Below are 10,334 nucleotides of genomic sequence, written 5' to 3'. Positions count from 1 at the left end.
GAGGAGGAGGAAGCAATTGCAGGCAATCAGAAGAAGTTTATTGATATCAGAGTCCAGAATGTAGGCAATGGAAACGAAGGTCTACGGCTGGCGTGAGAAGAGCTGGATGGTGAAGTCGCAGGTGAAGGTGAAGACGGTCACATGGATGAAACCAGGAACAGACCGGAACACTGACACGAAGACGACAACACGAATATAATCCAGCACACGAACACGGAAGACGGTAAACCAACTAAGCAGTGGAAACATGAATGAGGATCTGACAACAGACAGAGAGGATGGGTGAGTATATGTAGCTGAGTGGAGATGAGGAACAGCTGGAGCGAGACAATCAACACACAGGTGACAACAATCAACCAAACGAGCACATGGGCGACTACGTGAGTACAACAACAAACACAAAACATGACACGGAGGAAACAATGGATTTCCTACCGTGACAGTATGGGCCAATAGTTGTTATGTGGCAAAGGACTCCATCATTGGAGATGGCAGCACACATGGTGATATTGGCACCCCTCTGACCTGGCACTGTGACAGTGGCCCTCTGCCCAATGATATTCCTCCTGCGTCGCCTCACTTTACAGAGGTTGAAGCCGGCTTCATCCACAAAAATGAATTTGTGATGTGCCCCTTCAGCTTCAAGCTCCATTATTCTCTAAGAGAAAGAGCAAATTCATAAAGCAAATTATTCCAGTCGCATGTAACTATGGTAATCAAGGTATTACAAAAAAAATCTGTACCTGCACATACTGGAATCGTGCCTCCTTTACAGTGTCAGAGTTTCTTTGAAATGGAACTCTGTACAGCTGCTTCATTCTGACATGGTTTCGTTTAAGGACTCGATCTATAGTTGCCAAACTCACACTGTTTATATTTCTAAATGCTCCCTGATCTGCAATTACTGCTGCCTGGATTTCACGCAGTCTGATTGCATTGTTTGCCACTACCATATCTACAATGGCAGACTCCTGTTCAATACTAAATATCTTTCCTCTGCCACCAGTGTGTGGCAATGTGTGGATTCTATAAAGTAAAAGCAAAAAGCATGTCAAAATTGACATTACTGTATGACAGTCACATAAATGGGATTGATAAAACATCTGCATTACTGTAGACACAGTTTGTTCTGCTAACAGGGCAATACAGTAAAGCTGAAATACACAGTGGTATACATTACAGTAACTCTGTGAATTACCTGTTCTCATTCCGAAAAAGCCTGACAATAGATGCCACAGTGCTCCGACTCAGGACAAGCCATGATTGATGACATGGTCAATAATTGTTGCCCGAATTTCATTTGAAACTTGAGCTGGATTTTGTCCTCTTGCTGCTGCAGCTCCTCCACCACGCATACAAACTCCTCTTCCTCGGGCCCCTCTGCCATGGCCTCTTACTCTCCTTCCGTGCCTATGGCCTCTTTGATCCATGCTTGCAAATAGCAACACAGAGGGGTGGCATCTTTTATAGATGGATGAGGACTGCGATTGCTGATTGAAGAGTTGTGCAAATGAGTTTCACACAGGTGCATAGAGATTTATAATTAAGCAAGTAGTTTCTATCAGCTGTGAATAGATTTTTTTCTTTTGTTCAACACAGTGAATCCAATAGAGTTTGGGGCCTTTCAATGAGATCTGTGGTAACTGTTTTGAAAAAGGGTGTGAAAAATGTGTGAAACAAATGAAAAAGTGTTAAAACATTTGCAAGAGAGAGACTTCTGCTGTGCTAATAATGTGATGATGGAGATCAAGCGGATCCCAGTTTCATTTAGTGTGTCTTATCAAATGAGAAAAACTGAGATGAGTTAGATAATGTATTAAACTGAATGAGAAGTCATGCTAATGAAGAGTTTGATAGTAATAGCTTTATGAAAAGCAGTTACCGTTAATGTGGGGAATCTTGTGTGTGTGATATCTTTATTAATGTTACTATTGTTTTTTAGTTATATTTTATTGTTTTTTTGATATTTGATTATGAATGTGTTTTTTTTATTTATGGTTCTGAACACAGTATGCAAAGGTTTGGACACTGGGCAGTCTGTGTTACAAATTATGACTGTTTTGAGTTTTGTTTCTAGAGTTTTGAGAAATGACAAGGTTCGGTTATTAGTACAAAAATTTTTGTAAAAAACTGTATTTCAGCTATTTGCCAAGGCAACATTTCTCATTTTCATTTAAAGCTGAAGTACTAAAGTAAGTAAAACTAAATAAACTAAAACCAATGATTCAAAGTTTAGAAAGTATAAGCATAAAAAATAATAAAAATGTTTTAAAAAATCCCAACAGAATTACTACAACTTTAAAAAGTAAAAACAGAAAACATATACAGAACATAAACAGAAAAGATAAATATTAAATCTAATTCTAAATATTAACAAAATATTACAACTGCTTACACATAAAATCTTTACTTGTCAGAAACAAAAATCTAACAGGAATTAATATCATGGCAAAGGTGTTTGCAAATGTTTGCTGTGAAAAAATAATAATGTTTTTTGTAAGTTGTAAAAAAAACTGTAACAGAATGGTATATCCGCAATACTGAAATAATCTGCTTCATGGTGTTGAATTATATTTTTGTCTTTAAGAAAACAGTTACAAAAAAGTTATTTTATATTTTTTCAGTGTGTATAGAGCTCAACTATACAAAAACAAAAAAGCTTGCAACCAGCAAACCACAAAAAATGAAGCAGCACAACTTTTTTCAACATTTCAAGTCAGTGATGTTTGAGTACTAAATCAGCTTATTAGAATGATTTCTGACGCTGTCACATTCCTGTCACAGGAATAAATTACACCTGGAAATTTGAAACCGAAAACAGTTATTTTCAGCTGTTGTATGACAGTCTTGTTTTTACTGTATTTGTGTTTTTGTCTGTGTTTTGTCTAAAATCACATTCAGTTGAAGCTGCAAACTGCTGCTGTGTGTTTTTAGTACAGTGTTGGTCACACATCAGCAGAAGAATGCAGATGTTCAGTAAGCATTAGTTCAGCCGAACATAATGAAAATCATTTCATTACAAATCGAAGCAGTTCTGTTTCTGGATTCCTGGCCTGTCAGTGGTTTAGTTCCTGTAGTGGCAGAGGTGTAGATTTACCTGATTTGTCAGCGTAATTAATCCTTCCTCCTCAAAGGTCAGCGGCGGACACGCTTCCCTTTTTTTTGTGGTGTGTGTGTGTGTGTTTCATTCATGAACTGTTTATCTTGTATATTACAGTCTTAACTATCCATTAAAATGATCATGTTGAAATGTTGAAATGCACATGTGTGCTGCACACTTACTTGTTGGTGCATTCTGGGAAATCTGACGTCTTTCTCTCTGTCTCTCTCTCTCTCTCTCTCTCTCTCTCTCTCTCTCTCTCTCTCTCTCTATGTCTCTGTAGCTGAAGACTGTCGACTTCTCTCTCAGATCCCAAAGGTGCACTGTCTGAGAAATGAGCGTCGAGAAGGTATGTGTGATATGAGGAGTGGAGATACATTCATATACTAACAATAAACATGTTGAACGTTATAATAAATGCATAGTTTTGCTTTTGCATTTGCAATATTTTTAGTAAAAAGTGGTGATCTGCCATTGTTACCTTAAAGAGCTACCTGATTTAACCTATAAAAATCAGTTTGGTTGGTATAAATTTAATATTTTTACATACAATATTTTGCCATGAGTAATACCAGTTCATTTAGATCTCATTTAGGTGCATTTTTGAGTATATAGTGCTAAACAAACAAACATGAGAATGACATCTTCCATCAGGAATAATTCAGATAAAATTGTAAATTCTGTCAGGACATATTAAAGACTGCAAAGTTTAAATACTCACACTTTTGTTCCGAAAGTTTTGGGTCAGTGAGAAAAAAAAAAGAAAAAAGAATTTTGTTCAGTAAATAAGGATTAAATTGAGCAAAAGTGACAGTAAAGATTTCTATTTCAAATAAATGTTCTTTTAAATTTTAAATGTTTAAATGAATCTCGAAAATAAATGTTTCATGGTTTCCAAAAAAAAAAAAAAAAAAAAATTAAGGTTAATTTAAGGATAATGCATTAACATACATATAAAGTTGTACTAAAGTCTAGCAGACATGGATTTAAATAACACAAAACTCCCATTTAGATTTAATGTGGTCTTTATTAGACTCAACTGACAAACTTAATTTGTGCACTCTATGAATGTATTATTTGGTGTTGTTCTAATTATTTTGGGATGCCGATGTGTTGTATGTAATGTGCATGTACTGGTGTTGATCAGGTCTGATCCGGTCTCGTGTCAGAGGGGCGTCTGCGGCGTCAGCCTCCATCCTCACCTTCCTGGACAGTCACTGTGAGGTCAACACAGACTGGCTGCAGCCCATGATCCAGAGAGTCAAAGAGGTAACACATCACCAACGTGCCAAATACAACCACATGACCACATTGAACCATTATTAACAACGAAATTCTATCAAAATGAAAAGTGTTCCAATACACAACAGGTACAGTATTATAAATGCCTTCCCTTATTTATCTACAGTAACTCAAACATACATACATATACAATATACTGTATATAATTACAAAATATTTACAAATTAAAAAAAATATATAACTGTTCCAGGGTGATACTTATTTAATAATTTATATAGATCAGAGCTTCTCAATCTGTTGTGACAGAGTAAGACAACAGGGATAAAACAACACCAACAGAAATGAAAATGTAATTGTGCATAGTTAGATAATCAAAATAAACAGGCTTTATAAACTTTTAGATTACAAAAAAAAAGCACCTGCTATATATACTACCAGTTCGAGGTTTGGAATATATATATATATATATATATATATATATATATATATATATATATATCTATATATATATACACATATATATATATATATATATTTTTATGTTTTTGAAAGAGTCTTCTTCTGCTCTGCTTACCCTTTAAAATAATTGTTCTCTATTTGAAATGTTCACATCTATCATGTGACACTAAAGACTGGAGTAATGATGCTAAAAATTCAGCTTTGCATCACAGGAATAAATTACATTTAACAATATATTAAAATATAAAACAGTTATTTTAAATTGTGATAATATTTCACAGTTTTCCTGTTTTCGCAGTATTTTTGATCAAATGATTGCAGCCTAAGCGAGCATAAGAGATATCTTTATAAAAATTTCAATTGTAATTATTTCCAGCTTTTGACAGGTAATGTAGTTTATTGTTGACCTTTTAGTACAAATTAATGTGTCACGCAGTGTCATGCTTTTATTGTGTTGGAGCAAGGAGACGCAGTAGAATAGTCAGTCTTTAATGAACTAAGGATATCCAGGAACACACACATAGAGTGGAGTGATGACATTCACAAAACTGGAGGAGGAAGAACAGAACGGGTTAGAACTCAAATAGGGCAGATAACGAGAGGCAGACATGTGAAGAGGATAACTCATAAGAAATACATGGAACAATTAGAACTTAATGTGGACAGGAACAGGAAAAGCCAAATAAAGGCAAGGAAGGCACATGGAAAAACCAGGACATGGAACAAGTGAGGAGCAGAACACAAAACATGGAACAGAGTCTGACATTACTCCCTCCTCCCGAAAGGCACGTCATCACACCACACAACATTCAAAGGGGAGGAGAGTTGGGTGCTCTGGAGGTCCCTCAGGACAGAGCGGTACCCGTTCGGGACGCCATGGTGGGTCAGGCAGTTCGGGGGGCCACGGCGGATCAGGCAGTTCAGGGGGCCATGGCGGATCAGACAATTCAGGGGGCCACGGCAGAGTAGGGAACTCAGGAGACCGTGGTGGAGCAGGCACTTCAGTAGAGCCACGGCGGATCAGACAGTTCAGGGGACCACGGCGGATCAGACAGTTCAGGGGGCCACGGCGGATCAGACAGTTCGTGGGGCCACGGCGGATCAGGCAGTTCGGGGGGGCCACGGCGGATCAGACAGTTTGTGGGCCCACGGCGGATCAGACAGTTTGTGGGGCCACGGCGGATCAGGCAGTTCGGGGGGCCAAGGCGGATCAGACAGTTCAGGGGACCACGGCGGATCAGACAGTTCAGGGGGCCACGGCGGATCAGACAGTTCGTGGGGCCACGGCGGATCAGACAGTTTGTGGGGCCACGGCGGATCAGGCAGTTCGTGGGGCCACGGCGGATCAGACAGTTCAGGGGGCCACGGCGGATCAGACAGTTCGTGGGGCCACGGCGGATCAGACAGTTCAGGGGGCCACGGCGGATCAGACAGTTCGTGGGGCCACGGCGGATCAGGCAGTTGGGGGGGCCAAGGCGGATCAGGCAGTTCGGGGGGGCCACAGCGGATCAGGCAGTTCGGGGGGCCAAGGCGGATCAGGCAGTTTGGGGGGCCACGGCGGATCAGACAGTTAAGGGGGCCACGGCGGATCAGACAGTTCGGGGGGCCAAGGCGGATCAGGCAGTTCGGGGGGCCAAGGCGGATCAGGCAGTTCGTGGGGCCACGGCGGATCAGGCAGTTCGGGGGGAGGCGGACGGATCAGACAGTTCGGGGGGCCACAGAGGATCAGACAGTTCGGGGGGCCACGGCGGATCAGGCAGTTCGGGGGGCCAAGGCGGATCAGGCAGTTCGTGGGGCCACGGCGGATCAGACAGTTAAGGGGGCCACGGCGGATCAGACAATTCAGGGGGCCACGGCGGACCAAGGCCAGATCAGGCAGTTCGGGGGGCCAAGGCGGATCAGGCAGTTCGTGTGGGGCCAAGGCGGATCAGGCAGTTCGTGGGGCCACGACGGATCAGACAGTTAGTTCAGGGGGCCACGGCGGATCAGACAGTTCGTGGGGCCACGGCGGACCAAGGCGGATCAGGCAGTTCGGGGGGCCACGGCCGATCAGGCAGTTCGGGGGGCCAAGGCGGATCAGGCAGTTCGGGGGGCCAAGGCGGATCAGGCAGTTCGGGGGGCCAAGGCGGATCAGGCAGTTCAGGGGGCCACGGCGGATCAGGCAGTTCGGGGGGCCAAGGCGGATCAGACAGTTCAGGGGGCCACGGCGGATCAGACAGTTCGTGGGGCCACGGCGGATCAGGCAGTTGGGGGGGCCAAGGCGGATCAGGCAGTTCGGGGGGGCACAACGGTGGATCAGGCAGTTCGGGGTGGCCACGGGTGGATCAGGCAGTTCGGGGGGCCACGGCGGATCAGACAGTTTTGTGGGGCCACGGCGGACCAAGGCGGATCAGGCAGTTCGAGGGGCCAAGGCGGATCAGGCAGTTCAGGGGGCCACGGCGGGCCAAGGCGGATCAGGCAGTTCGGGGGGCCACGGCGGATCAGGCAGTTCGGGGGTCAGGCAGTTCGGGGGCAGTTCGTGGGGGGCCAAGGCGGATCAGGCAGTTCGTGGGGGCCACGGCAAATCAGGCAGTTCGGGGGGCAAAGGGGATCTGGCAGTTCGGGGGGCCACGGCGGATAAGGCAGTTCAGGGAGCCACGGAGGATCAGACAGTTCAGGGGGCCACGGCGGATCAGACAGTTCAGGGGACCACGGCGGATTAGACAGTTCAGGGGACCACGGCGGATCGGGGAACTCAGGAGGCCATGGTGGATCAGGCAGTTCCCCAAACTGCCTAAATTCGGGGACTGGAGCCCTCTCTGGGCTAAATTTGGGGGCAGGAGCCCTCACTGGGCTAAGCTCGTGGTCCGGAGCCCTTCCTGGGCTAAACTCGGGAGCGGAAGTCAACACTGGAGCAAACTTAGGGGGGGACGGCTGACTTGACTTCGGAGTGGCCAGCAGGCTTGAGTGAGCCACGACCAGCGGGCCTGTCTTCGGAGTGGTTGGCGAGCTTGAGTGAGCTTGACTGAGGAACGGCTGGCAGAGGGGTTCCGGATTGGGATCGGAGGCTCTCCAGACACCGGATGACTCCTTCCTTCCAGTCGAGGTTGGTGGTGTCTGGGAGATCCACTGGCTGATGGTAAGAGATCCCGAGCTGGAACAGCGTCACCAGGGTCTCTCCTTTGAGGGAGCTTGCGAGGGCGAGTGGCATAAATGCCCTAGAGTGGGTTGTGGCTCGCCTGAGCCACAGCGATGAACATTGCTCATTCCTCCATGTAGCCGGGGAGCAACGAACAGAACAAGAGGACTTTCAAAAATGAAAATAAAAACGGGGAGAGAGGGCACCACTTACTTTTTTTCAGTCCAGTATTCTATCACGCTTCTATTGTGTTGGAGCAAGGAGACACAGGAGAACACAGGAGAACAGTCAACAGTCTTTAATGAACCAAGGATATCCAGGAACACACACATAAAGTGGGGTGATGGCATTCACAGACATTCACAAAACCAGACGAGAAAGAACAGAATGGGCTAGAACTCAAATAGGGCAGATAACGAGAAGCAGACAGGTGAGGAGGATAACTAATAATAAGAAATTCCTGGAACAATTAGAAATAAATGGGGACAGTAACAGGAAAAACCAAATAAGGGCAAGGAAGGCACATGGGAAACCAGGACATGGAACAAGTGAGGAGCAGAACACAAAACATGAAACAGAGTCTGACATAGTGAAAGTTAGTCCAATTAATCAGAGGCCAATATTTACATTTTATCATGATGGATTTCTAGGACATCTAGCCATTTTACAAACATTTTAAAGTCTCTCTCTCTTTTTTTTTTAATCTTTTTTTTTTTGAGTGGGAGTATCAGAAGTACACAGCTGTGTATGAATACTTAAGAGAAACACTGATCATGTCTGTTTCAGAGCAGCGCTTCTCGACTCTTGACATTGGGCGTCGAGTGGTGACGCAAACACTTCTACAAGTGTTTACTGTACAAAATGAAACACAAATGTCCTAAATCTAGATTATGCAAAATGGTTGACGTTTTGGAAGATTGAGCATTTCTAATGTCATTTGAATCTTCATTCTCTCACTGCACAAAACACATTGGGGTCAAGTTTATTCTCACTGCGTGAACCTGTGTTTATTGTAGTCTAGGTCATATTTCCTTTTACCTTGTTAAGTTTTATTCATGGTTTTAGAGGATGATGCATGCCATGCAACCTGTCCATATTAGATTTAGCTTGTACCTAGGGACAGATGAATTTGCAGCAGATTATTGTAGAGTTTGATCATATGCTTGATCTCTGTGCGCGGCCGCTGATGCTGCTTTAACATGGTGAGTGCGGAGAGTCAGTAATGAGTCATAAATGGCCCAAGTCCAGTCTGGTTCTTCAGAGGGAGATTTTCCCAGAATCAGAGCGAGAGGAAAGCCGTTTGTCTTCTCACAGCTGCACCATGTAGCCTCTCTCATCCTAAATCATCAAGAGCGATTATCATCATCAACCTCATCGTCTCCTCAACCACTTTTCTGCAGCATAAGAGCTTTGTTCTGGAGCCAAGAGCCTAGGTTTTCTCAGTATACCTTGTTTGTGCTACAGGCAGTGATTCTGGATGATTGCTCAAATCTGCTGATTGTTGAAGACATGAGAGTGGACCTTTTCTTTGGTCAGATTTTCTTCAGATGTATATATAAAAATGTAGTTTTATCAAATGTAAAATCAAGGCACTTGAGCATCAGAAAGCAGTTTAGACACTTACTAAAACATGGTGTAAAACCATTATTTTTTAATATTCTGTTTGACTACAGTCTGTTTTTAATGTCCATGAATGCTCCTGTTTTTCCATTTTTGACTCAAGGGTCATTATTTTTTAATGCTTTTAATACGCATGTCCGAATAATCTAAGCGCTGTGAACGAAACACACGCAGTCTCTCCTCAAACAACACTTGAAAAGAAAATCAGTGTCTGAAGCCTGAACATTTGAATTTTACATTTTTTCATGGATCTGTATTTTTGAACAGCAGATGTTTAAAAAGGTCAAATTAGTTGTAAATATTAAGATTATCAACTTACAGAAGAATTCTGAATTATGTAATATTAGAATTTGAATGATTAGCACTAGTTTAATCCCTAATTCAGAACACAAAAAATACAAAGTTATTAAATGCACAACAAAAACAAGTTTTGTTAAATATCAAAATTTAGATTTACAAAATTCTTTATTTTTTTCTGTGTTTTTTCTATTACAATAGCAGTATGGAAAGTGTTTTAGAACAGTATGCAGCATTTAAATTAAAATATATTATTTTCCATTTTTTACTTTTGACTTTTTTTTTTCTTTTATTAATCTATTTATTAAACTTTTACAATAAGAACAGTATAAAACCCTTTTGATTTTAGATAAAAAAAAAAATTTGTAAGGTTCACTCATCTAGTTTGGATGTGGTACCATGGTAATACTGTATGTTTTAGTTCACAGTACTGTTTTTTAAGAAAAGAAACTGTCAAGTCACAGGCTTGTTCTGAGTGGAGTGTCCTGATGTCAATGG

General features: G+C 42.7%; 1 long non-coding RNA gene across 1 annotated transcript; it reads right to left on the bottom strand.

Annotated features, from left to right (window-relative positions):
• Positions 1–467: 467 nt before the first annotated feature.
• Positions 468–1,446, bottom strand: LOC109061026. The gene is made up of 3 exons (XR_006158449.1): positions 1,199–1,446; positions 744–1,026; positions 468–658 (listed from the first exon to the last, which is right to left on the bottom strand). It is a non-coding gene; the product is annotated as an uncharacterized LOC109061026 (long non-coding RNA).
• Between the last annotated feature and the right edge of the window lie 8,888 nt (positions 1,447–10,334).

The sequence above is a fragment of the Cyprinus carpio genome, chromosome B24 (assembly GCF_018340385.1).
Source record: "Cyprinus carpio isolate SPL01 chromosome B24, ASM1834038v1, whole genome shotgun sequence".
Classification (NCBI taxonomy): domain Eukaryota; kingdom Metazoa; phylum Chordata; class Actinopteri; order Cypriniformes; family Cyprinidae; genus Cyprinus; species Cyprinus carpio.
Note: the sequence above shows the minus strand (reverse complement) of the source record. Positions and strands in the feature narration are given on the sequence as shown.